This window comes from Mya arenaria, chromosome 12 (assembly GCF_026914265.1).
Source record: "Mya arenaria isolate MELC-2E11 chromosome 12, ASM2691426v1".
NCBI classification, from domain to species: domain Eukaryota; kingdom Metazoa; phylum Mollusca; class Bivalvia; order Myida; family Myidae; genus Mya; species Mya arenaria.
Window position 1 is genome coordinate 17,511,759 of NC_069133.1, and position 25,658 is coordinate 17,537,416.

General features: G+C 33.7%; 1 protein-coding gene across 8 annotated transcripts in view; it reads left to right on the plus strand.

Annotated features, from left to right (window-relative positions):
* Positions 1-25,658, plus strand: part of LOC128212078 (uncharacterized) — a 126,159-nt gene that overhangs the window by 39,317 nt on the left and 61,184 nt on the right. Inside the window, exon 1 of one of the 8 annotated variants that reach the window (XM_052917331.1) lies at positions 733-841. The exons of 5 other annotated variants lie outside the window; for them this stretch is intronic. The gene's annotated coding sequence lies outside the window, so the exon portion shown is untranslated. Of the gene's footprint in view, positions 1-732; positions 842-5,217; positions 5,249-15,998; positions 16,016-25,658 lie in introns of those variants that run through there. 2 more of the 8 variants (XM_052917332.1, XM_052917333.1) reach the window with 2 other exon arrangements.

The window sequence follows — 25,658 nt, forward strand, 5'->3', positions numbered from 1 at the left end:
TGAATCATCGAGTCATCATCAAGGAAACAATTAGAGGCAAAGCTCAATAAGACAAATCTCAAACTAAGTTGTTACATCTGATGGTTCCTCTTTACATCATAAAAGTATGGACATTTTCTGTTCGATGATGACTATTTAAATGTTCGAAGATAATGTTATTGAAAAATTCGATTTGCAAGATCTTCTGATGACAAGAAGTCATCTCCATGTAAATAGCCTGTAGCGTTGGGACTGTAGCGTATTACTACGATTGGCATCTGTGATGGTTGCTGTATTCTAAATTAAGCCATAATACTTGCACTGGAAATGATTACCGGTGGTATTTAGGGATAGTTTACGCTCTGGTATGGTTGCTGCATGAATTCATTGTAATACATGCTCTGTACTCGTTTAATCGTGGTAATATGGACTTATAAAGGCGAAATTGTTCGCTTAAATAATTGTATAAAGATTTGAAAACGTTTGAGACGTTCTAAATCTTTACACGTTTGCGCTTTTTGTATTTTAAAGTTACGAAATAACACAAATCCATTATGGATTATTAAGAATATTTTCTGTTCGATCAGCGACCACCAACAGCGCATTCGAAAGGTAGGGTGCTACTCTGTATCTCTCGCTATGCGCACTGATAAATGTGTGAAGATGTAGGTTTAATATTTCAGCTGACTAGTCACTACACACATTCACCATTTGATGATAGTGTAGCATTCTACTGTGTGAACTTTAGGGCGACGTTTGTATTATGGATTCATATACTACCTTAAGTGTTAGTTAAATTTAAAGTTTAAATGTCAGTTTGTTCTGTTTATGGATATAAATCAAAGGATTTATACTAAAATAAGTAAGTACCCTTGTATCTTGTTTCAAAATTATATTTAGAAAATATAAACTTAGTTTCAATGTTCTATTTACGTTCACATTATATCATAAATTACTATTTATTACATCAGTCAGGTACTTACGAACCCATAGCGTATATTACAACAATACCGGCAATGAAGATAAACATTTTCAACAATCCGAAAATTTTAAGTAAACAGTTAAAGAAAATGGTGAATAAACAAACATGTTATGGATAGTCAAATATGATAATATAAACATCACTTAATGATGCACAAAAATCATAAATATTCCCAAAAGGATATTTATATTGCATATGTACCTTTATACCAGACATAATTCAACAGCAATGGCCCAGACCGGATTTTGTCAGTATAAAAGTTTAAATTTAGAACATATTAAAATCACTGTTGATTTTTTTTTATTCAAGATGAGGATATTTGATTATGGATGATACAGTTTTCGATTTCTTTAAACATAAAATATGTGCTTAAGGCTTAAGATGAAATCAAATAAAGATTAAATGGCTTTGGTGAATGCATCCTTGTATAATACAGTAGCCAATAGGACGTACGTTCTCGTAAATCAGGGAAGTGATAACCTAGAGGCGCATGTAGTTCATAAAGATACCACAGTGGTTTATCATTCATCTATCTTTCAAATTGTATGATTACCTACCATTAAACTATAGACTGATTTATTTTAGAATCTGTCTTTGTGGTCATTCTGTTGATAAACGCTCATATCTGGTGTATTTTGTCCACACATCTCTTCCGAAAATCAATCATAAAAAATATGCACAAACAAGTGTATCGGCATTGTTATCACAAAGTCTGCACAAACGATCTTTAACACCCCTTCGCCATTTCTTTCGAGTGAACATTTATAATACTAAAACGAGCTTGATACATATAAACCACTTCATCTGGTTGTGTTTATTCACTTCGCGTGCATGAGGTCAACCTTGCCTTGACCTCGTATTCACAGTTCATTGACTATCGGTTATCCGTAAACAGTTTAATAATTACCTTTGCAAATGAAACGTCGAAAATGCAATATTAAATTTTGACGATGGCAGCAAAACATTCGTTGTGTATATCATCACAGTTTTCATTAGTGAAACAGCTATAAATAACACCAAAAAATGGTTAAGGCAAAAGAAATTAGCATTTTTGTATCAAACAGTGGTATGTGTGTGTCCTATGACGTAAGAGCTAACTGTTAATAGTTGAAGTGTGCCAAAATGTCGCTATCATCAGAGGCATGTTCTCATTTTTGACAGACTAAGATGCGATAGATTGCGTTTTCACTCTCAACTAAATTAACTGTTCTTATATCACAATTGTCGACATATTTTTCTAATAACTGTAAACTTACAAGCCCGATTAGTTGTAAAGGTTTTTACCTGACGGCATTCAAAAAAATGGCAATTCAACGAGCGAATCTGTCACATAGCTTTTTGCCAAAACACCCGCTTTCCATTTATGTTGTTTAGTTTCTGATTGAATAAAAGAATGATTAGTGAACAGAGATAGAGCGTAGACAAAGCAACGAGGGTGTTCATTATTCTTAAGAGAAAGGTATAGAAGCTTAATTTAAAGGGACTCAATCACAGGTTTAATTTTGGCAACGATTTGCTTCAAATGAGTTATTTCACTTACTGTTATGAAAACACACCAAACAGCAATTATACGCGATCCGGACATAGTTGTTAACATCAAAACCTGAATATTTTCGCTTTCAATAGCGATAGTTACGCTTTTCGGATAGTTGCATTAATAATTCTTAAGCTCTAATTTGAACTTTTGATGACGAAATGTCATTGAAACAAGCACTCTGTTCCCAATTTCTTTCTTAGTCTGACTTTATAAAAAGAGATCGAGTCCTTTTGGAGAAACAAGAGGAAAACTATTGAACAAATTGAAAGAATGTGCATAGATCAGCAAATCAATGATTTGTGGTAGACTAACATGAACAATAATATTTTGGTATGACAATGATTCCGTTTCAGACGAACATTCATGAAAATTTATGTGTTGGCATCCATATCCATGATATCATGGCAGACTGATATGATACCTCATATATTGATATTACAATCATTTCGTGGCAGATTAACATGAACTTTCATATGCTGACAATTGTTTGGCTTGAACGATAAATTATAACACGAATATATATAAAAGTTATGTTCAACTTTGTACGTTGAAGCTGTAACACCTTTGACTAGAGACAGTGATAAAACACCCAGTACTAAAGCAATCTGGTACATATTCTCTCCTATGTAATGAAGACCAACTGCTACGATGACCCGATGTTTGAACTTTTTATGAAAGTCTTCTACTTTTATAACATGCCAACGTGTTCAAGGGCATCGAATCTCGAAAAAGGTTATTGTTTACCTCCTTCGAATCCGACTATCACTTTCAACCACTTACGCATCCTAATTGGCATTGTTAGCATACAAATATTAGTTGTCGGTGCTAATCATAACTTTCATTAGTTAGTTTGAGGAACACATATCCTGCATCTGTTGTTATTAGAGTTTGCAATTGCTTACAGGGTCGCGTCTGGAATTCTTGATTACCTTTCTACTTTCGTCATGAAATGAATCGTCTAAAAACGAGGGCAGCATTTACTAGAATGTACTGTATGTGCATGACTAATGCTATGTCGGTTAATACCCTTGTTCCTGTAAATATTTTCCGCCTGCATGGCTAGTCATCATTGTTGTAGGACTACATGATATTGATACTGAGCTCTAAAGGACGCGTTGTTGTTTTGCGTCATCACTTGTATCTTATATACCTAAAGGACAACAAAATAATTTTCTCGTAACCGTTTCCAACCGGATTGTAAACACATTGATAAGCACACTTGTCAAGGGTGCTTCGAAAGTAGGTTCATTATGTCAATGTGGTCATGCTGACTATTCAAGTCACTTAAAAGGTCCCTCTGTACAATCAGAAGCAATCAAGTCAATCGTAGGAGTTATAATGACAGATTGGCCGCTGGTTGTGTTTGCGGATAAGGACGCAATGAATGCAGACGACATTGTGAAAGGTTACAATTGGAATGGTGTTTAATGTCATAACAAGAACCAAGTCGTTTCGAAACGTATCGGTGTTTAAAACTGTTTAAATGTTGCGATGCTGTCCAGTACCGTTTGCATTTAAATGGCCATTAGAAGCAATATAATATCAAATGAGATGGTTCAATACAAGCATTAATGCATGTTACCTGTCAAAATACAATTTGACGTTCTGTTTTTTTTACTAATATCTAATAATGTGTACTGTATTGGGAGATAGCAACAAGTGTTATCTTAATTGTTTATTAATTTTCTCTTTAAAATATCTCTCGATGAACATGATAAATCTGGTCGCGGTTACTTTTGAGGTTATTGAACTTCATATGGCTTTTTTAAGGTTTATATTCTTCAATGTTAATATTTCACAACCCATACATGAAGTGATTTTTAGATAAACCACATCAACAGCCCAAAATGAGCATGGCAATTGCATTGTTTTTTTCTCTCAAACTATTTTATTAAAATACAAGTTTCAAAACATGTCAAAATAATCGACTTTATTGTTTTGATTAATCCTATTCATAGGACATATCAAGTACCGTTGCAAATTCTGCATTTTTAACGTGATTGTGTTTAAATAATACTGGTACTCCTTCAAAATTGTTACTGTATTACAATTATAGAAATGATATACAAATGTATATTTGTATCTCTTTTTATTAACCTTTTATCAGCCATTAAACACTGACCTTTTAACTGAACGAAATGATGGGTAAGTCATATATACTAAGAAATGGTCTTCTTTTTATGAATCCATAGTCCATTCACTGGTCCTGAGATGCAATACGCGTGTTTTCAAACTGGAGTCTTAGGAAATATGTTTTGTATATGTGTGGCATACATTTAAATCTCTTAGACGACAGTAAGTGGCTCTAGCAATACAGGTACTTGTTTGTTTATGTCCTCATTCCTACGCGGAACCAGGAGTAGAGCGGTACAGCACGTGTTCCACGTGTACAACAACCGTTACATTGTCACTCCCGATTTACCGATACTCACTTTTGAATGGCAAAGTGGATTTGGCACAGTAAGAGTGATAATGGTAGTAGCATGTGTGTAAAGGTCTGTGCACATACTATGGTGTATATTTGTTCGTATATTGGATTTGACATGCGCTAGTCACTAGTATTTGTTTCAACACTAGGGGTTTATATAATTATATATGATTTGTGAATATACATTGGAGCATAACTATTTGTTCGTTTATCTATAATAAAAGACACTATGAACAGTGAAATAATTACTGCATTTTTACGTGACATAATTCTGGTGTGATATATTTTTTTGATACTACTACATGCTTACAAATAAATTCTGGTAGTATTTTGATTAGGAGCTAGACGTACTGCTTGTTACATGTATGGTTTTTCTCTCACTCATGAGATCTCTATCTACACGTATAGATATCGTATTGATTAGAACATCATCGTCATCATCATCATCAACATCATCATCATCATCATCATCATCATCATCATCATCATCATTATTATTATTATTATTATTATTATTATTATTATTATTATTTATTATTATTATTATTATTATTATTATTATTATTATTATTATTATTATTATTATTATTATTATTATTGTTATTATTATTATTATTATTATTATTATTATTATTATTTATTATTATTATTATTATTATTATCATCATCATCATCATCATCATCATCATCATCATCATCATCATCATCATTATTACTATTATTATTATTTTCATAATCATAATGGATGAAGCAAGTTAAATCAGCTTTACAATGCTGATGCCTGGCAATAAAAATCTGAAACTTTTGACCCATGAAGACATTCAATATTAAGATTATTCAGGCTTATCAGTAAATAGGCCTCTGGTTTGACATTGAGCTATGCAATTTAAAAATTGATCACACATTTTGATAACTCGGTTCAAGTGAATTTAGATGTTTTGGAATTTAACAGGTTCTTATTCGCATTCTCGCTCGGTTGTATTTTCGCCAATTCGCAGCGAATATGCGAAAACACGAAATGGTAAAGATTAGCCTCCATGATAACCTAAACATATAACCTGATAATATGCGGATCTATGAAATATGTTGCTTAAATTCTTTAAAAATTATCTTTATAATATTGAGGTGTTACAATGTCAGCTCGCAAATGGAGTTTTATCCGGAATTTATTTCGTCAAGCAATTAAATTTGACATTGTTTACTTCTTTTGTCTCTTAGATAGTTTACAAAACAACCCTTAAAAAAGAAAGAATTGTGTATGAAAGGAATAATTACTGTGAACGGAACTCTTATTGTATAAGGTTTTACAAAATTTCTATTTCCGCGCTGGTTGTCTACAATTTTGCACTTTTTTGCATTTTGAAGTATCATAAATAACACAAATCAATTTCATATTATAGGATTTGTTCTGTTTGAACAGCGATCTCCAACAGCGCGGATGCAAGGTATGGAGCTGCTCTGTATCTTTCGCTATGAATGATAACCTGCTCCTGATAAATATGTGAAGATGTAGGATTAATATTTCAGCTGACTAGTCAATACAAACATTTACTGTTCGGTGAAAGTAGTAGTATCTTACCGTCTAAACTTTAAGGCGACGTGTTCGCTTAAATATTTGTATAATGGTTTGATATACGACCTTAAGTTGGTTTAATTTAAAGTTTAAATGTTAATTTTAACTATCTTTATGGAAACAAGACCCAGGATTTATAATGAAAAGAAAGTAAGTACCCCTGTAGCTTGTTTCAAAATTATACTCAATAAAATATAGACTAAGACTTAATGTGCTATATACGTACACATTTCATCATTGTTTTTATTTATTATATAAGTGCTATCAGGTACTTCGATATACAAACTCATACAATGGAGATGAATTTTTTCAATAATGCAAACATTTCAAGTCAACGATTAAAGAAAAAGGCAAAGAAACGATTATAGATAGAGTGAAATAAGAACATAAACAATCAATATATGATGAAAAAAGTTCACAATTATATTTTCTCTACAGAACATTAATAATAAAACTTTCAATGATACCAAAAACATTTAAAAAGCAAAGGCCCATACAGGGTTTTGACAATTCAGATGATATAAAAATCACTGTTTGCGTCAAAAGATTTCCAATTCAAGAACGTAGAGGTATTTGACTTAAAACGATACAGGTTTCGATTGCCTTTAACATAAAATATGTGCTTAAGGCTTAGGTGAAATCAAATGAGGATTAAATGACCTTGCTGAATGCAGCCATGTATACTACAGCAGTCGATGTGACGTACGTTCTCGTAAATCAGTGAAGTGATAACCTAGAGGCGCATGTGGTTATTAAAGATACCACAATCGTATATCATTCATCTATCTTTCATAGTATGCAATAACTGACCATTAAACTATAGACTGGTTTGTTTTAAAGCCTTGTTTGTGGTCATTATCTTTATAAATGCTTATATCTGATGTACTTTTTCCACAAATGTCTTCCAAAAATCAATCATAAAAATATGAAAAAACAAGTGTACCGGCATTGTTACCATAAATTCTGCACCAAAGATGTTTTACACTCCTTCGTCAATTTTTCTATTGAACGTTTACAATACTGTAAAGAACTTGATATCTGTATACCACTTCATCTGGTTGTGTTTATATTCACATCGCGTGCATGAGATCCACCTTGCCTTGACCTATTCTTAACAGTTCATTGACTATCGGTTATCCGTTAACAGTTTTATAATTACCTTCGCTAGTGAAATGTCCAAAATACAATATAGAATTTTGACAATGACAGCAAAAACGAATTGTATACCTTATCAAAAGACAATGAGTGAATTATTAAGTAGATATAAATCACACAGAAAAGGGTAAAAACAAAGAAATTAGCATTTTTGTATCAAATAGTTGTATGAGTGTGCCCTATGACGTAAGTGCAAGCTGTTAATTGTTGAAGCGTGCCAAAATGTCATTATCATCAGAGGCATGTTCACATTTTTGACATACTAGGACGTGATAGTATGCGTTTTCACACTTAACTAAAGTAACCATTCTTTTAGAATGATTGCCAAGTTATCTTAAATTACTTTTTTACTTTCAGTCTTAATAGGCTGTAAAGGTTGGGGTTTTTTTCTGGATCGCTTTCAGTTTCTTAACGGTTCAGAAAGCGACTCTGCCACTAGTTCTCAATGTAAGCTATTTTGTCTCTGATTGAATAAGAGAATACTCCAGGACATCATCAAGATGATTAGAGCACAGAAATAAAGCGTAGACAAAGCAATGAGGATGTTCATTATTCTAAACAGAAAGGTACAGAAGCTTAATTTAAAGGGACTCAATCACAGGTATTATGTTGGCAACGATTTGCTTCAAATGAGATGTTTCACTTACTGTATTAAAACACACCAAACAGCAATTATAGGCGATCCGGACATAATTGTCTATATCAAAGCCTGATTTGTTCCGTTTTCAATAGCGTTAGTTACGCTTTTCGGATAGTTGTATTGATAATTATTAAAAATAGAGCTCTAATTTTAACTTGCGATGACGTAATGTCATTGAAACATGAATTTTGTTCCAAATTTATTTCTATGTCTGACTTTATAAAATAAGACCAGTCCTTTTGGAGGACCAAGAGGGAAATGACTGAACAAATTACAACACAAAACCGCGACAATGGTTGGACATATGCCATGACAATAATAACGTGGCAGTCTCATATAAAAGTTAATATTTTAGCATAATAATAATATGGTGGCAGACTAACATCAATGTGTATAGGTTAGCAAAGCAATTATATGTGGTAGACTAACATGAACATTCTGGTATATTTTTCTCTATTGTAACGATGACCAAATGCTATGTTGACCTATGTTTGCACTTTTGATGATGTAAATCTACCTGCATAACATTTAAACGTTTTTAAGGCATCGAATTTAGAAACATGTTCTTGTTTATCTCCTCCGAATACGACTATCGTTTTCAACCACTTACGCATCCTAATTGGCATTGTTATGATACAGATATTAGTGTTCGGTGCTAATCATAATTTCCAGAAGTTATTTGCAGGAACACATATCCAGCATCTGTTGTTATTAGAATTTGCAACTGCTCACAGGCTCTCGTCTGGCATTCTAGATTACCTTTCTACTGTCGTCATGAAATGAATTGTCTAAAAACGAGGGCAGCAATTACCAGAATTTACTGTATGTGCATGACTAATGCTATGTCGGTTAATACCATTGTTCCTGTGATTAATTTCCGCACGGATGTATAGACTTCATTGTTGTACGACCACGTGATACTGATACCATGAGCTCTAAATGATATGTTGCTTTGTGTCATAACTGGTATCCTATTATACGTAAAGGACAAAATAATAATCCTCTCATAACCGTCCTCAACCGGGTTGTTTACTCATTCATTAGCACATATATGTCAAGGGTTCTTCGAAAGGAGGTTCATTTTCTTATTGTGGAAAAGCTGACCGCTGAAGTCACTTTAAAAGTTCATCTGTACGTTTCAGAACCAATCAAGTCTTTGGTAGGAGATATAATGATAGTTTGGCCGCTGGTTGTGATTGTGGATTAGGGCACAATAAATGTAGACGAAATTTAAGAAATGGTTTTTATTGTCATAGGATACCAGATTGCATTTAAACGTATGTGTTTAAATTTAGGGAGTAGATCTTTTAAATGTTGCAATGCTGTCCACAACTAGTTGCATATGAGCGGACGTTAAAAGAAATTAAACATCACAGGAGATGGTACACTGCATGCATAAGTGTATGTTACCTGTCTAAATACATTTCGACATTCTGTTTGTACTAATGCCTTGTAATGTGAAAGAAAACATTTGGAGATAGCAATATGTGTTATCTTAATTGTTCGTTAAGATAGTTTTCTGTTTAGAATACCTAGCGATGAAAGTCATGGTTACTTTTCAGTTTGTTTAACTTGAGACGGCTTTACACCTCTTTAACATTGAAAGAAAATAGTTATTACCTGTCCACACTGTTTATATTTGTTTATGGTGATATTTCACAAGCGATGCATTAATTAATTGTAAGATAAAACACATCAACAACACAAACTGAGTATGGAACTTGCATTGATTTTTTCTCAATTTGTTTTTATTAAAATACAAATTTCAATACTTGTGAAAACGATCGAAATATTTGTTTTCATTAAACCTATCTATTCGGCATATCAAGTACCGCTGCAAATTCTGCATTTTAAACCTTTATCAGTTTATGTATTTAAATTATACTGATACTCTTTCAAAATGGTTACTGTATTGTAATTATAGAAATGATATACATTTGTATCTCTTTATATTTATAATAACCTATTACGAGCCATTAAAACACTGCCATTCTTAACTGAACAAAATGAAGGGAAAGTCATGAATACCAAGAAATGGTATTCTTTTCATGAATCTCATAAGTTCATACACTAGCCTTTAGGTACAACGCGCATGTTTTGAGTTTTGGGTTAGAAGATTAACATGTGTGTGGCATACATTTAAATCTCTAAGCTGACAGTTAGTGGCTCTAATGATACAGGTACATGTTTGTTTATGTCCTCATTCCTTCTCGGAATCAGGACTAGAGCGGTACAGCACGTGTTCCACGTGTACAACAACCGTTACACTGTCACTACCGTGATTTACCTATACTCACTTTTGAATGGCAGAGTGAATTTGGCGCACGGAGAGTGATAATGGTACTTGCATTTTTGTAAAGGTCTTTGGAAGTGAATGACTGTGTACATACTATGGTTTATATTTGTTCGTAAATTGAATTTGACTAATTATTAGTATTTGTTTCAAGATTGGGTGTATTAGTATGATTTATGTATGTATGTAGGAGTATATTTGTTCGTATGTTTATAGTAAAAGAAACTCTAAACAGTGAAATAATTCTTAGATTCTTACATGCAGTGGCATAATTCTGGTGTGATCTCTTTCTTTGCTTCTTCTCTATGCCGACTACTAAATTTTGGTAGGTATTTGGATAAGGAATTTGATGTGTTTGCTTGTAACATGTGTAGTATTTCTCTAAATCATGAGATCTCTATTTACGCGTATAGATATTGTATTGATGAGAACATTTGAACAAATGTATACAGTATACACGACTATGACGATTGCCAGTCCATAATGCATATCGTTCTAACTCAACTGAAAGATCAAAGATATCAGACAATCTTTGAAATTTGCTGGCTGGCGTGCACCAGGATTACGTTGTTTACACGCCGATCACAATTTGTCAGTTTATACTTCCACAGCAAGTAATGTTATCATCAACAACATTAACAACACCATATCCACAGCCTCTTCTGGCACCCTCATCATCATCATCAGCAGCAGCAGCATCATCTTCAACTTCATCTTTATCTTCATTTTCATCATCATCATCATCATCATCATCATCATCATCATCATCATCACAATCGCCGTCGTCTTATTCATCGTTTTTGTATATTTTTCATTTACAAATACAGAAATAGAATGTACATCATCATCGTTATATATGTAGACTAAGTATGAAAACATTTTTAAGAAAAATAGTGTCAATAGTTTCTCGTGTTGCTGATTTCCAACCTGTTTACTTAACCTTTGTCTAAATGATATATCCACCAAACCCATGGAAGTATGAGGAGGTTTTAAAATGGATTGAGAATTAGGAAAAGTACCACTTATTGTTTTTAGAAAAAAAAATAGAATGATTAAATAAAGGATTCAAATATTGAACTGCCGCGAAAATAGCATTCTGAGAAAGGTTTATATGATGCTTGAAATGATGCTAATCACAATTTTACATCCATTGGCACAAAATAAGCACTTCGAATTTGAATAAAGTTTCATGAACATTAATAAGAATATATATATGAATAAGCAGATTTGATAATAATTATCCATTTAAGCATACTTTGATAACATGGATATTCTGAAATATAGATACCCCTTCACGAAATACAGGATGCTTGCTCATAATTTGGCCATTAAAAAAGGTTCCATTATACCTCTGAAGACAAAAGATCGTTTGTTTATTGTTATATGCAAGTTATAGAATTAGATTACTTTTTAGGTATTTCTAGCATATAGAGAATTACATTTGAAATGTGTAAAGTCTTACTATTGCAGATTGCCTTCTTTACACAAACTAATGTCATTAATATCAAGACCGGATCTAATCGATGTTTCTAAATATATATATATATATATATATATATATATATATATATATATATATATAAGTTTTGCAATGAAAATAAGAACATGACTGGGTTATTTGTACGAACTTATGCTCTATTTTACATTTTTCTAAAATGCATTAAATCGTACACATGTTTTATGTTATCGCTATAAACTTTGTAAGTTGCTTATGCGAAATAAAACATTGCTTTTGCTACAACTATATTTTTCCCTTTAATGGGCTCTTTTGCACAATGTCGACTGCACGCATTTTTACAAATTCGCCGCGCATATGCGAAAACTGAGCCAACATACAAACATTAAAAAATATAACTCGATAATATTCGTACCTATGAAACATGTTGCATACTTTTTCAAAAGGTGCTCAATAATATTGGGGTGGTTCAAATGTCAGTTCGCATATTGAGTTTCATCCGGCCTTAAATTCATCAATCATTTAAATTTGACATTGTATACTTCGTTGGTCTCTTAGATAGCTTACAAAACGACCTTTAAAAAAGGAAGAAATTGTGTATGAAAGGAATAATTACTGTGAACGGAACTCACATTGTTCAAGGTTTTATAAAAAAAAATCGCGCTGGTTATCTACGATATTGCACTTTTTTGCATTATGAAGTTTATAAATAACACAAATCAATTTCATATTATAGGGTTTTTTCTGTTCGAACAGCGATCTCCAACAGCGCGTACGCAAGGTATGGCGCTGCTCTGTATCTCTCGCCATGCGCACGATAACCTGCTCCTGATTATTGTGTGAAGATGTAGGATTAATATTTCAACTGACTAGTCAATACAAACATTCACCATTCGGTGATAGTAGTAGTATCTTACCGTTTAAACTTTAAGGCTACGTTTTTACTTAAATATTTGTACAATGGTTTCATATACTACCTTAAGTTAGTTTTAATTTTTAAGTTTTAATGTTAATTTTTACTCTATTTCTATGGATGTAACAACCACGATATATACTCAAAATAAGTAAGTACTCTTGTATCTTGTTAAAACTTATACTCAACAAAATATAGACTAAGACATTATGTGCCATATAAGGTCACATTTCATCATAATTGTTATTTATTACACCAGTTCTGTCAGGTGCTTACGTAGCTATTCCGTACACAAACCCATACAGTGGAGAACATTCTCAACAATGCGAAAATCTTAAGTTAACGTTTAAAGAAAAAGGCAAAGAAACGTATTAAAGATAGAGAAATATGATAACATAAACAATCAATATATGATGCACGTTCACGACTATTTTTTGTCTAAAGATTATAAATAATAAAGCTATCGTTCAATGATACCAGAAATAATTAAACGGCAAATGCCCAGACAGGGTTTTGTCAATTTAAAGTAATACAAAAAATACTGTTTGCGACCAAAGATTTTTTATTCCAAAATCGTAAAAGAATTCGACTTAGAACGATACAGTTTTCGATTGCCTTAAACATAAAATATGTGCTTAAGGCTTAGGTGAAATCAAATGAAGATTAAATGGCCATGTCGAATTCATCCGTGTATACTACAGAAGTTAATGTGTCGTACGTTCTCGTAAATCAGTGAAGTGACAGCCTACCCAATTATTAAAGATACCAAATCGTATACCATTCATCTATCTTTCAAATTGTATTATAACTGACCATTAAACTATAGACTGATTTGTTTTAAAAGCCTTGTTTGTGGTCATTCTGTTTATAAACGCTTATATCTGATGAATTTATTTCACACATCTCTTCCGAAAATCAATCATAAAGATATGAACAAACAAGTGTATCGGCATTGTTATCATAAATTCTGCACCAAAGATCTTAAACACTCCTTCGTCAATTGTTTCCATTGAACCTTTACAATACTGAAACGTATTTGATATCAGTAAGCCACTTCACCTGGTTGTGTTTATTAGCATTATGTGCATTGCATCCACCTTGCCTTGACCTTTTCTGCACATTTCATTGAATATCCGTAAAACAATTGCCGAATAATCTTATTTATTTATTTTTACTTACAGCTCTAATTAGCTGTTAAGATTTTGACCTGAATGTCTTTCAATTACATGGCAGTTTAATGAGCGACTCTGCAACATAGATTTTCCCAAATGTTCGTTATTTTGTCTCTGATTGAATAAAAGAAAACTCCACATCAGATGATTAGAGAACAGAGACAAAGTAATGCAGGAGTTTATTATTCGTAATAGAAATGTATAGAAGCAAATTTTTAACGGACAGATTTTACATTTTTTTTTCAATTGATTTATTTCACTCACTGTTATGAAAACACACCAAATGTGATGAGACACCCAGGACTTATGCAATCTGGTTCATTTTCCGAATGTCCAACCGCTTACGCATCCTAATTGGCATTGTAATCATACAAATATTAGTTGTCGGTGCTAATCATAACTTACATTAGTTAGTTTGAGGAACACATATCCTGCATCTGTTGTTATTAGAGTTTGCAATTGCTTACAGGGTCGCGTCTTGAATTCTAGATTACCTTTCTACTGTCGTCATGTAATAAATTGTCTTCAAACGAGGGCTGAAATTACCAGAATTTACTGTATGTGCATGACTAATGCTATGTCGGTTAATACCATTGTTCCTGTGAATATTTTCCGCATGCTTGTCAAGCCATCATTGTTGAATGACTACATGATACTGATACTGTAACCTCTAAAGGACGTGTTGGTTTACGTCTTCACTACGTAAAGAACAACAAAATAATCCTTTCATAACTGTTTCTTACCGGATTCTAAACACACTGATTAGGGCAAATGTCAAAGGTTCTCCGATAGGAGGTTCATTTCCTCATTGTGGTCAGGCTGACCGCTCAAGTCACTTATTACGTTCTACGGTACAATTCAGAAGTCAAACGTAGGAGTTATAATGACAGTTTGACCATGCTTGTGATGGTCGTGTTTTTGCGGATGAGGACACAACAAATGTAGACGAAAATTGAGTAGTGGTTTTTAATGTTATAGGATACCAGATTGTATTTAAACGCATCGGTTTTTATTTAGGGAGTCTTTTAAATGTTGCTTTGCTGTATTGCTTGCATATGAGTGGACGTTAAAATAAATCCAGCATCACAGGAGATGGAACAGTGCATGCATAAGTGCATGTTCCCTGTCAAAATACAGTTCGACATTCTGTTTGTACTAATGCCTTGTAATGTGAAAGAAAATATTGGGAGATAGCAATATGTGTTATCTTAATTGTTCGTTAATATAGTTTTCTGTTCTTCAGAAAGCTTTCCAACATTGAATGAATTGTTTATATTCGTCCATGGTGTTAATACATGAGAAGCTCATTCACTGACCCTGAGGTATAAAGTGCATGTTTTGAAACTGGAGTCTTAGGATAGACTTTTTACATGTGTGTGGCATACAGTTTAGCTTCTTAGCCGACAGTAAGTGGCTCTAATAATACAGGTACATGTCTGTTTACGTCCTCATTTCTACGCGAAATCAGGACTAGAGCGGTACAGCACGTGTTCCACGTGTACAACAACCGTTACACTGTCACTCCCGTGATTTACCGATACTCACTTTTGAATGGCAGAGTGGATTTGGCGCAATGAGAGTGCTAATAGTACCAGCATTTTTGTAAAGGTCTTTGGAAGTGTATTACTGTGTACATACTACGGTGTAAATTTGTTCGTTTATTGGATTTGACATGCGCAGACTATTCACTATTATTTTTTTTTAAGACTCGGAGTATATATATATATAAAATATGATTTGTGAACATACTTGGAGTATATTTGTTCGTTTATTTATTGTAAAAGAAACTATGAACAGTGAAATAAGTTATGGATTCTTACACGTAGTGACATACTTCTTGTGTGAACTCTTTCTTTGATATTACTATATGCTGACTACTTAATCCTGGTAAGTATTTGAATAAGGATAAGGGTGTTTGATGTATTTGCTTGTAACATGTGTAGTATTTCTCTCAATCATCAGATCTCTATCTACACGTACAGATATCGTATTGATGAGAACATTTTTACATATGTATACACGACTATGATGAGTGCCAGTCAAGTATGCATATGATCGTTCTAACTCATCATCGTAAGATCTAAGATATTTGCAATCTTTGAAATCCAATGGCTTCCGTCCATAGACATGCACCAAGATTACGAGGTTTACAAGCAAATAATTGATTAGCAATTGTCAGTTTATATCCATCGAAGGTAATGTTATCATCAACAACATAAAAGCCACCCCATTCACCGCCACTACTGGCAACTTTAACATCATCATCGTCATAGTTTTTGTCATCGTCGTAGTCGAAATAATAATAATCATCATCACTTTTTCATCGCTTTTGTATCTTCTTTTTTAAACTACAACAACACAAGTAGCATGAACTATCATCATCCGATAAAAGCATTTTAAAACAACTGATGACTGTTTATGCGTCGTTTTATCAATCTGCCAGTTTTGTCATATGAAGATATTGGGGGGTTTTAAATCTCTTCAGGCTTATCAGTAAAATGGGCCTATCTTTTGACATTGAGCTATATAATCAAATAATCGTTCCACACATTTCGATAGTTCTGCTGGGTGTATTAGAGGTTTTGAAATTGAATACTCAGATAAACAGTTCGTGTTATCTACAACAGTTGGGTATTAGTGGAAACCATAAACTCTATTAAATGTTTTACAGTTTAAGCATTTGTTGTATGATGAAGCATTTGTGCACATTTATGACGGTGATAAAAATAAACTTCTGTTGATCTCGAGCCTAAGTGCAAACATCAATAGTTTCTCTTGTTGCCGATATCCAACCTGTTCACTTCACCTGATATGTTCACGAAGCCCATGACTGAATAAGGAGGTCATTCGTAGTTTAGGAATTGGGCCAGTAACGCCTAGTTTTTACAAACTTACTTATGTATCGCATTTGTTGTTCAGATCGGTTTTAAGCATAATCTCAAGTGATGTAATAATTAATCCTCTGGTGTACTGTTTTTTTTATAACAGTTCAAGTTCAATATGCTTGTACAGTGTCCCAAACTGGGGTATTTTCAACGTTATGCTGTGATATGAGATCTTTTCATACAAAATACATATCTATCTATGACATTAGATAGGTCAAGTAAACATCATAATGTAGGAAAAAGTATTTATAAGTATAATACTATTTAAATTGTGATTTGTATCAATTGATTGGTTCAGAAAGTATTAGAAATGGAGTAGAGGTATAGGTTCTTTATACATTTTCTAGTTTGTTCATGTGGGAACTTTTGATCAATTGTAATATATATTTTTTTCGAAATATTGAGTTAAATGTTGCCCTATATTTAACATGTAAGACGTTGCACAAAAGAAAAGAAAAAAATAGATGGTGTGTCAAATCTATAGAATTATAAATTTTGTGAGACAAAAAAGACAGTTTAGTGCCCGTGCTGCATTAATTACAGATCAATATGTATCACTATCAACCAATTCATAATTAATATTTCTTTCTGGGTTTGAAGAATATCTTGGAATATTGATCTCGCTAAATTATTGAGATCTCTCTGTTACTGATAAAGTCACAAGGATGATGTCGTTTCCGAGACGCTGTCGTTTCCGTGACGCTGTCGTTTCCGTGACGCTGAAGTTTCCGTGACGCTGAAATTTTGGTGAAGCTGTGGTATCCGGGACGCTGAAGTTTTGGTGAAGCTGTGGTATCCGGGACGCTGTAACCTCCGTGACACTGTAGTTTTGGTGAAGCTGTAGTATCCGGTACGCTGTAATGTCCGTGACGCTGTAACTTCCGTGATGCTGTAGTTGCAGTGACGCTGTAGAATCTGTGACGCTATAGTTTCCGTGAAGCTGTAGTTTCCGTGACGCTGTAGTTTTCGTAAGCTGTAGTTTCCATGACGTTGTAGTATTTGTGACGCTGAAGTTTCCATGACGCTGACGTTTTCGTGACGCTGTTGTTTCCGTGACGATGTAGTATCTGTTACGCTGTAGTTTCCATGACGCTGTATTTTCCGTGACGCTGTAGTTCCTATGAGACTCTAGTTTCCATGACGCTGTAGTTTCCGTGACGCTGTAGTTCCTATGAGACTCTAGTTTCCGTGACGCTGTAGTTCCTATGAGACTCTAGTTTCCGTGACGCTGTAGTTCCTATGAGACTCTAGTTTCCGTGACGCTGTAGTTCCTATGAGACTCTAGTTTCCGTGACGCTGTAGTTCCTATGAGACTCTAGTTTCCGTGACGCTGTAGTTCCTATGAGACTCTAGTTTCCGTGACGCTGTAGTTCACATGACGCTGTAGTTTCTGTGACACAACCAAGAGTCAGTCCCAAAATCTGTATTTATTTTTATACACCTTTACTTTGATACTCGAGGTCTGGATAGAGTTGATAACAAAAAGTCATCAGAAAGTTTTTAATCTTTCAGATAAAAACATTTATCAAAATATGCAATACACTGAATGTTATTTTCCAGTGTTTATGGTTTTAAACACATGAAATGATTAACAAAACAGTAAAAAAAACAGGATATTTATCATTTTGAATTTCTAATGATAGAAAAGAGAAAACAAAAACACAGTGTAACATATCTGCTCATAATACATGTACTGTGAAAATGGCGTGTAATGGTCAACTGCATGTGGTTTAGTATTCACTTTTGCATTGGTCAGTGTATGATTTCATCGTTGTTTGTGTTCCGTTTTTCAGAAATCTTTAAATAAACCATGGGTACATTGACCCCTGTAATCATATGCATCTAGACTTTATCACAGAGTTTTATCAGAAATGCAAGCAGCGCTCAGTAAATCACGAACACTTTGTGGCAGATGCAGATCTCGGGATTTTTTCCGTCTGATTGTCGTAAAATGGGCGATATGTGTTTATATTGTACTTTGCAGACAAGTCGAGAATGGCAGTTTTGTATTTATCATTTCAGCGAACTGTTATGAGGAGAAAATTATGCATATAAATGCGTGTGTAGTGTTTTGAAAGCGTGCTTTTAAATGGACTTGACGTTTTATAGGGTCAGATATCTACTAATTAGTTTCCTGTGAAATGTGAACAAAATTCTTGTTTCAATAAAGAAAAACATAACGTTTACGTTAGTGGAATTTGATTGACTTTAAGCTTGAATTTACAAAGTTATGTTCAAACGAATAATCTGCCAGTTGCTGTTTGGTGCTTGTTCATCAAAGTGAGTAAAACAATTCCATTTCAACAAGGTTTAAACATATTCGTTTTCGACATTAAGTCTTAGAACGTGTACCTTCAATAAATGTTGCTATAGGCATAATGTTAACTTTATAATTATATTTATTTTGTGTGTGAAATTGGCGAAACAGACGACATTTGGTATTCAGATATAACAGTACACAGAATTCGCGACATTTGATGTTTATGCTCTGAGCAAACTTTACAACATTGCAGATCTTAATTCGTAATATTCGCGACGTTACCGACATTCGAGATATCGACGAGATTCGCAACATTCTCAAGATTTGCAACAATTGCAACATTCGACAATGTCGTTAATGTTGCGACTGTTGTTGATGTCGCGAGAATGTGGTTAACCAGTTGTTAATGTCGCTAGAATTTCATTTGCCAGTGGTTTGAATGTTTCAAATGTTGTTATTGTCGCGAGAATTTCATTTGCCAGTGGTTTGAATGTTTCAAATGTTGTTATTGTCGCGAGAATATGAAAACCAGTGTCGTTAATGTTTCGAATGTTGTTAATGTCGCGAGAATTTTCTTTGTCAGTGGTTTGAATGTTTCGAATGTGGTTATTGTTTCGAGAATATGAAAACCAGTGTCGTTAATGTTTCGAATGTTGTTAATGTAGCGAGAATGGTTATGATGTGATTTTAATATTAAATTTACTGCTGAAACACTTGTAACGATTGTTAATAACAGTTCACAGTTCACAGTGTGTTAAAACATTTGTAATTCAGAAACACATGATTGATGCGACTGTTTCCTTAAAGCAGAGAGTAACTGGCAAATAGCAATTTGCTGTAATTTATGCCGTATGCTTTATTAATTTATTAATATGTTCAAATGAGGCTAGCGCGTGCTATTTGTATATTTACGAGAGACAAAATATGATCGATTTGTTTGAAGGTAGTTAAGATTTTGAAATATTTGCAGAAAGCGCCGTCTTAACGGCGTATTTCTTTCAAAGTTGCTCTGGAAAACATCTATTCGGTAAGCAAGTGCTATCTGCAAATCTGCATTTCTCATTAAAACTTCATTATTTCACGTGTGAACGCCAGATTGTACATTTCGCGATCTTCACTTTCATCAGACAGACAGACAGACAGACAGACTTTTTTATTAAGACTTGTACACTGTACGTCGTCTACATAAACGTATATATTTTCATATAACATGTCAACGTGTAGATAGAACATGTAACAACTGAACTAATCATTTATATTTCAACATTCAACAAATTATTTCGAATAACAAGAGCTACTTTAATATACAAAGCTAGCTTCATTCATTCATTCCTATCATTTGATTTCAATAATCGTAGAAATTTGTACACAGAAGGGTGCATGTAGTAACAACGTTTTAGATATTTCTTTCTAACATTGACACCATTTCATCATCGAGAACATGTGACAACAAGTGTGAGAAGTAATAATTATCGTCGATCACAGATATCATGGTTTCTCATTAAAACCTCGTTTTTAACGTGCACGCGGTAGATTGTATATTCGGCTATTATTATAGTTTATGTTAACCTCATCGCCGTGTGGACGTGACACTTAAGCACAATAAATTGATTTAAATAATATCGTCGATTGCATACAAATAATGTCGAATAGATTGGATCAGACAATGGCCATGATGATGGCGACATTACATTTTTAGTTTGTATTGCTTGGAAACACATACTTTTCGCATTTGTAGTGATATCGCCATACATCTTTTTAATATTGCTTCCTTAAATGTCGTTTAATTGAAATACCCAATAAGTCAACTTAAAAGCAATTATACGCTTAAAAAAACTAATAAAGCGCGATGCGTCTCATATTATTCTGTAAGCAACTCACAGCGGGTTGTGTTCGTTTAATGTAGGAAAACATTAGGCATTCACTAGTATGTCTTTGTTATCTTAATTGTTTATTTAGATAATACCAATTTACCAAAAGATAAATTTGTTGGTGTTTCCCATTTGGAAAGCAAAATATGTCTCTGCAATACAGTCGAAACCCATTCTTACCTTCAGTGTAAAGAAATAACACCTTTAAATACAACCAGTTCGAGCCAACAAGGAATTCGAGCTAAACGAATTCGACCCAACGAGGTTTGATTGTACACTCTATGAGGTATGGTAATGCTCAATAATCGATCCTGATGCTAAAAAAAAGCTTCTTTTCGTGAAAGAAGCATCGTTAGAAGCTAGAAAATCAGTTTTCACTCACTAATCCTGAGTAATAGATAAAGAAAAATAGACTGGTACATTGAAGACACCTCTGCCAGATAAATGGATTATTAGGATATATGTCTGTTCCTGTGTGGCATACATCGTCACCCTAGTGCAATAACTGTATAACTGCATACAGAAATAGAAACAGATATTGAGTTCTTGAACTACGGTGATGACATGTTAGCCTTATAACGGACGGTGAATGGCTTTTATGATACAGGTACATATTGGTTCACGTCCTCATTTATACGCGGAACAAGAGCTAGTGCGGTACAGCACGTGTTCCACGTGTAAAACAACCGTTACACTGTCACTCCCGTGATTTACCGATACTCACTTTTGGCTGACATAATGGGTTTGACATAGGTAGAGTGATTACATAGTATTTCTTCAAAGATTTGGGAGTATTTATGTCGGCACTTTGGAATATTTTTGTTCGTAATCTAAAAGTGAAAAACTAAAATCTGTGTTATAATTTCTTGGATAGTTACACATAGTGACACACTTCTGGTGAGGTATTTCTCTGTGATACTAGTTATATCTGGTTAATTAGCAATTCGGATGTATTATCTTGTAATTAGCTATGCATGTAGTAATGTTTGTAGTCATGTTATATTATATCACGGACCTAACCAGGTTTATAGGCCCGTGGTCATGTTAATGAGAACATAAGTGTTGTACAAATGTAAACACAACTATGATGACTGCCTGTTCACTAAGTATCTCGTTGTAACTCGTCACCGTACAATCTAAGCTATTTTGCGATCTTGGAAATGGGGTGGCTGGCGTTCTTTTACACATGCACCACGATCATTAGATAATCCTTATAACATTTCACAGTTTACATGAATTACTTACAACGGTCAGTTAATTATTTCATTGCAAGTAATGCTATTTTCAGCAAATGTAATACCGAAATATCTTGTGTTACTACTGGCACGACGATAAATGATCATCGTCGAACATCATCATCATCATCATCATCATCGTCGTCGTCGACGAGTCGTCGTCGTCGGTCATCACCATCACCATCATCGTCATCATCGTCATCATCATCATCATCAGCAGCAGCAGCAGCAGCATCATATCAATCTTACTATATTAGCATCTGCAGATATTGATCACTGAATCTCTTTATGTTTTAAGGTAGAATGGATTTATTTTAAGACATATAATCGTTCCACACATTTCGATAACTCTGCTAATTTCAGATGTTTTGTAATTAAATAAAAAAAACAACTCCATGTTGAACCCGGGTGGAACTCATCTCGTGTTTAGTAACATGGCCAAAATAATTATTTGCTCTCAATAAACTTTACTTAATAGTTTAAATTAAGTTATACATGTCAGGCATTGTTGTATGTAAACATGTACGCAATTACGGTGATAACAGATACTACTATGTGTCGGGCTCGTGTTTAGAGCAAACATCTAGTTTCTCATGTTTCTGATCTCTAACCTGTGCTTCCTCTTCGTGTAGATATGCTCGCGAACCTAAATGAGCAGTTCATGAAGTTACTGATAAGCCCCTTTATGAGTATGAGTTGTTTATCTTTCGGGTTAATATTCTAGTTTATGTGGAATGTTGTGTTTTTGGGTGAACAGGTCTGGATACGATGGGAATATGTATCTTGTATTGGTAATAATTACAGTGCACGTGGAAATTTTGAAATTTTAATTGGTCAGTATATGATGTTATGATTAATTGAGCCTTACTTTCCAGAACATACAGGTGGTGTGCTTGTTTTTATTAGTTTCTTGGAAATCTCTAAATCATGTAAATTTGTCAGTTGAATTAAATGCATCTTGATTTTATCATAGAGAGTAATCACAGATGTAAAAAGCGCCCTGTGCAGATTTTCAGCATTTAACATTCTTATGGTGCAAAGTGTTTTTATTGTGGTTTTACGAACACATATGTGGTTGTGGGTATGGGAGAGTAATGGTAAGATTTCAGTCTGCATTTCCTTGATTGTGCCTTTAACACCTTGCATATTGAAAGAAAGCACATCAGACGAATGTGCCGACCTAGAAAAAAGACAGTCAAAACTGGATTTCATTCAACACATTTATTTAGTAATTTGAACAAAAACGTATTTCTCATTACATGATTAAAAGATTAATTCAATTTGAATGTGAGACACGAAAAGTATAAATGATCACTACTAAAAATCAGTGTTTTACACATTAAATTTATTAAATATTGTTTAAATTAACATTGAGGATGGACCAACAAATGTTAAGTAAAATATGTTCAATTTGTCACGAGCAGGGATATATCATATGACAAGCATGTACATTGTACAATTTTGAGGTATGAAGAAAAAATACATCAAATACATATAATAGAGTTAGGAGAGGAGGTGGAATAAGGAGGTGAAATGGGAGCAAAGAATTAATGAGCCTTAAGATATAGCTTTCAGGCATTCGCTAAGTCCGGACAATGAGGTGTTGTATGGGGCAGATTTTGAAATATAAGTGTTAGCGTTGTGTTGTACCTTACAAAAACTAATGCAGTCGAAACTCGTTATGTCGAACTATGTTATCTCAATGTTCTTCTTATGTCGAACTTGTTTCGATTTTTTCCTGTTTAGTTATTATTATTTTTTGTATTCCGGTTAAATCGAATGTTCGTTTTCTCGAAGTATTTCCCGAGGTCCAAACGACTTCGACATAGCGAGTTTCGACTTTTCTATCACATGTGGTCACGATTATTACATTTTTAAACAATCCTATGCTTCGTTATCAGCATCATGTTCACAAGATATGTGAAGCATGTGATCATTTATATTATGATTTTTAATCTTGTGATCACTGCTTTATGTAACAGCTAGAACAGATTGTTTATACCATCAATTAGTCATTAAGAATTTACATAATGTGTTCTAATAAAATTAATTAGAACGTTTCTCTGCATGCGGGTAACCAAATTATGACGGCATGTTTTAGCTATAAAACTGGCCAGTTTTACCAATCTAGATTTATACTTCAATAGCTTACAGTAAAACTACATTGGGTATTTTCCTTTTTAGTTCAGGAAAGTTAAGCAACCGGCCATTATTGGATTATCATTGGATGTCGATAGGTGAATTCATGGGCTTGAAATGTAGGCAGTCGGAACACCTCGGCTATTTTTCATCAAAAACAAACTCGGATGTATGTGAGCGGTTTACAATGTTAGAGTTCTTTACTTTTAACCACGCTGCTGGTTGAACGCGTAGTAATTTTAATTTAGCAGTTAAAATTAATGACATTACTATTGGAAATCTTAAATATTTATGAAATAATACTCTTAACTGGCAATCAATTTAAACTAAAATAAACAAAACACACGTTAAAACATTACAATTAATTATCACTATTATTAAAAATTTTACGAACGACTTTTACTGATGTACCGGCATACATCGGAGGTGTTGTTTTTTTTCGATGGAAATGTAGGTTTAAATTCGTTGTAAACTTTTGGAAGAACAAATACAGTCGAACCCCGTTGCCTCGAACTCGCTTGGCTCAAATTCCTCGTTGGCTCGAACCAGATGTAAAGGAGCGATTTATTTATAATGGGGTAAACAATCCTGCTTGGCTCGAATTTTTTGAGGCTCGAGGTATTTTCGTCGGTTCTTGTGAGTTCGAGCCATCGGGATTCGACTGTATGAAGAAACTCGAGGAATATTCACCTATGTAACACGTGAAGCGGCTGTCATTGAAAGTGCCCGTTATGTTTATTAAACATTTGTTACTCAAAAACATATGATTGATGGGAATGTTTCCTCGTAACAAATAGCTTTTTGTTGTAGTGTATACGGATGCACTATTATTTGATTAATTATTTCAAATTTGTCTTGCGCGTGCCTATAACATCATTTCCGAGACAAAAGTATGATTAATTTGTTTTACGCCTGCAGACATGATTTTGTAATATTTGCATCTTCAGAAGCAGTTGTTTTAACGGCCCATTTCTTTGGGGGAAAATGTATTACGATATTACGTGCGATGTAAGAATCTGCATATCTCATTAAAACCTGGTTATTTCACGTGTTAACGTCAAATTGTACAGTCAGCCAAATTTACCCTCTTAGGCAAAATAGGTAACAATTATGCGAAAGAATTATTATTTATCAGTATCG